This window comes from Lottia gigantea (genome assembly GCF_000327385.1).
Source record: "Lottia gigantea unplaced genomic scaffold LOTGIsca_4, whole genome shotgun sequence".
Lineage (NCBI taxonomy): Eukaryota > Metazoa > Mollusca > Gastropoda > Lottiidae > Lottia > Lottia gigantea.
The window spans coordinates 6213051-6217661 of record NW_008709379.1 but is presented as its reverse complement, the minus strand read 5'-3'; positions in this window follow the sequence as shown (position 1 = coordinate 6217661).

Sequence of the window (4611 nt, the reverse complement as noted above, 5' to 3'; positions counted from 1 at the left end):
GGCATTCATTTTTTATTTTTGGAATTTTCAAGTTAATATGTTGAATTTTCAAGTTAGTATGTTGAATTTTCAAGTTAGTAACTTGAACATACTGGCTTGAAAATTCAACATACTAGCTTGAAAATTCAACATACTAGCTTGAAAATTCAACATACTAACTTGAAAATTCAACATACTAACTTGAAAACACTTTTCTTTTAAATTCAAATAACGTTTCATTGATTAAAATCGTCTTTAAGATAGGCACCAGTGAAATACCCAAGAACGACGAGACTATATTGATCCTAGTAAACATATGTTACATCAGTATTGGCTCTAAGAGAAACAAGAAATGAACACAAGTATTATCGATTTACCAGGCAAATTTAGCGGCGAATACGATAGACGATAGTCGCTTCCAATCCATTTCATGAAAAATCTATGCTGGCTTAGGTTACCATATAGATTGAGTAGTTGATAAAAGTTTTAAACTCTTAATCTACACATCTTTATGGGGTTAAACTAATCAAGAAGTTACTGATAGAACTTTAAATGATTAAACACCACGAATAAAGAAATATAAGGAACTGGTGAATGTTATATAGTCAGTAAAGGTAAGAATTATTTTAAAACATTTACCAATGTATCTAGGGTCTGAATCTGATCTTAATTTCTATTTCTAATTATTTGTGATATTTTCAACTAGGATAAGAAAAAATTACAGTTGCAAATTGGGTCTTACTTTATACTGACAAAATGCTGCAATTGGCCACTTTCTTTTCAGAATACAATGTAAAAATTTGTTTTTACTAAGTCAAGGGCAATAACTCTGAAACCGTTCATCCCATTATTACCAAATTCAAACTTGACCAAAATCTTATCAATATCTTCATGCATACCGGGTCTTACTTTATACTGACAAAATGCTGCAATTGGCCACTTTCTTTTCAGAATACAATGTAAAAATTTGTTTTTACTAAGTCAAGGGCAATAACTCTGAAACCGTTCATCCCATTATTACCAAATTCAAACTTGACCAAAATCTTATCAATATCTTCATGCATACCGAGTTTCATCAAGATCGGATAAAAACTGTTGTCTTTATCGTGCATACAAGCCAAAGTTGATGCATTCTTACTAAATCAAGGGCAAATCCGATTATTACCAATTTCGAAACTGACTGAAATCTCTTCAATATACAAGCATACAAAGTTTCAGCAAATCAGTTCAGATAGCCTCTATTGTACATACAAGAAATGTGAACGGACGGACGGCAATATACGTCCAAATTTCCATGACAGTATTTGCTGCTAAGTAGAAAAAAAACCTAGGAGGTTAAAGTTAATTAGTAAACTACGCTTTTAACAGATTAAACTTCTTAAAACAAGAAATTAAAACGCAAGTAAAAGTTCTGAAGTATTATCTTTTGAGGTAAAGCGCATAACAAGTTAATCTACACAGACTACACTATAGACTTTACCCAAAACACAACGCGCTGTCTTAATCAAAAACCCTTTGTAAATGTACATATACATTCACAATCAAATTGCAATTTTGTTCCTTTGGTTGATTTTCAACAAATGTGACTATTATGAATCAAATACCAACAAATTATTGTAAACATCTGCATACATTGTTAGAATGGCATTGATTTTATAACACACAATATGCGATTTCAAACTAAAGATTATACCTAACCATTTCAAAGTAACATTATATAATATATATCATGTACTTAAGAAAATCTCCCATGCTAGATATGTTTGAAATGACCACTTTTAATTCGGGGAATTTGTGTTAAGGTGTTGTTGCAACTTGTGTCCAATACCAATATATAGCAATATATGTTTACACTCAAGGGCATAATCATAATAATTGTGCTATTGTCATGTTTATGTCTGAAACCTTAATTCGATGAGTCCAATGTATGGAACACAAAGCCTCATAAAACTCATCTTTGTGTTCGTGTTTTAACGTAATTACCATCGGCGCATTACTTCAACAAAATACTTTCTTAAATGAATTTTTCAAAATAAAGAAATAGCAGTACGGACATAAAATTAATTAGAGTTTCTCGACTCAACTTTTTACAGTTTAGTATACGTTGTTTTGAATTGTTTCAAATCATGCAACCACTGTTTTGACAAAATTATAAATTTTTACAGTGTGTTTAATGTTTATTTGTAAGAAATCTTAAAATCGATGTTACAAAACTTGTCTTATTTTATCTTTTATATACCTTAGTACTTGATAACTAATTCTTAGGAAGTCGACATTTACAATTCGATGGTGGACTTCTTCAAAGTTTGAAAGATAAATAACGCTTGGATAAACGATCCTTGTCTGCTCTCTCTCCAGATAGTGTGATTTTGATGTTCCACTGCTTACCAAGGCTTTGTTACGTAGGAAGTAGACGTTTTCAAATTCTAAATATACGATTTGTAGTCTATTGATATATTACATCAAAAGTTGTCTTTGAGGGAGCGCTTGTTTGTTCATTCATTGCCCTGTACCAACGCGTTCATCTTGAATCCAGTTTGTCGTATGCTATCGTGATAATTGCAAATTGCTTGTGTCCAAAGAACCGTTAAGGCTAACACTTATTCCATCTTTACCTCATTGATTGTTAGTGTACTACTGGTTATGGAGTGCGATTTGGATTTTTACTGGTTGAATGTTACATGTTGAAAAAATGGAATATGTGCACTATTTGTCGTTTAACGTTCTAGTGCATGCATGTTATGTCGTCTTAAAGTCAGCAATCTTTGCTAATTGATTCAAGGTGCCAATCTTTTATTTTTACTTTTTCTATGTTTATTTTTCGAATTGGACTTAATGTATCTTTTATCTTTACAATACTGTATTGAACTGTGTGGTGTAAAATAACTTACTTACAAATGTAAGTGGGAATTGATGGAATCTACTATAATCCTGATAAGATTCGTCATCAATTAGTTAATTCCACTACTGGTGTTTTTATAGCTTCCCGTGACACGATTGTTGTATCTGTTCGGGACTGTTAACCCAGTTGACAATAGACTTAATTTAAACATTGTATAATGTATAGTGAATGTTTCACAACCAATTATATTAATCTTGAAAGCTGTTTCAAAATATAGTTCAAATATGGTCAGTGTCACAACATATTTTTGATGACCGCGTATTCAAAATTGTTCTACGTTTTCTCAAATGTTTAATTTATACTTTTCTAATACATCTTCACTCATTCCATTCTTTGCAATAAACTAACGACTTAATTGAAAACTATTATTTTATGTAGGATTGATCAGCCAGAATTTCCGTTTTCCGAAATCCTTTGAGTGTTATCGGGATTTAGCTGGTAAATTCAAGCACATGTAAATCGAGATTCCACATGGGTATAATATGTCGAATGCCTTAAACTCGGTTTTTTTGTGTCCGCGATGCAGCTTGAAAACGGGAACAGAAATCGTTTTTCTTGAGATCAGAAACCGGTATTATAGAAGCTGTAGGCTGCACGTAAAAAATTACCTTACTGCTTCAAATAGAAAAAGCTCCATCAGGAGAAGAACAGCTGAAAATTAGTGAAGTTCTAACTAAATATTGTAAGATCTAAGTCATTATGTTTTAAAGCTAAATTTATAGGGAAAACTTTAATTTTATCTTGCCATTTCTAGACTGATTTTGAAAAATAACAGGCATAACTAAAATACCATTGTAATGTGTGTTATTTCATTTACAAATAGGAAATTGAAACATTTATTCATCGAGCGTGTCAATTTTATTGTAAACTCGTTTGATCACCTATTTTAATTGCAACCCTATTAACTTTAATCATTCCCATCGACTTGTTTAATTTTAATTAATGAGTTATATAAGAGCATAATTCATGAGTGATAGGTAAAACATACAAATTGTCGTTCTTTCCGCGGGTTGCATGATGATTTTAATGGTTTGATTATCTAAATGCATTCAGAACATCGATTGAAAAGGTTTTTACCTAAAAAGAGATCTGTCCATATAAATAAAAATTCGACTCACGGATTGCAAAACGTGTCATTTCCTCTGGCGTATTTGTTAGAAACCATGATATAAATTCGACATTGAAAACAAATATATATGTGATATTTCCATGACAAACTTTATTTGAGGTGGTAACATAGGTGTGATCTCGGTAGGTGTAAAAATTTGGTGATCTGGAATAAGATCAGTCCGGCCGTATATGTCCATGAATGACGAATAGAGGATCTAAGCTGCTGGTAAGGTGAACCGTAGCTGTTATGCTTGTGAAGAGTTTCGCTGTGTGTTGTTTTCTGTCAGTGAGACGTTGCTATTATAGTAAATTGTATAGTTAGGAATGTTAGTTTTTGGGGCTATTGAGACACATTACAATACTTATTTAAAATGCCAAAATATCCTGTATAACTGACAAGCAGAACTATTTAAATGTCTTCCGAAATAAAACTTCAAGGACAAAAACATCTAACACTTGCCATTGACTTTTAATCATTGGATTCAAATAATTTCAAGACACTTTGATATTTTTGCTGGTATAAAATTCTTTGAAATTTTGTTGAAATAATTTAAATCAATATCTGAAGAATCAAGATTCTAAGATTAAAATTTTTTTCATTTCTCATATTGCTACTGATC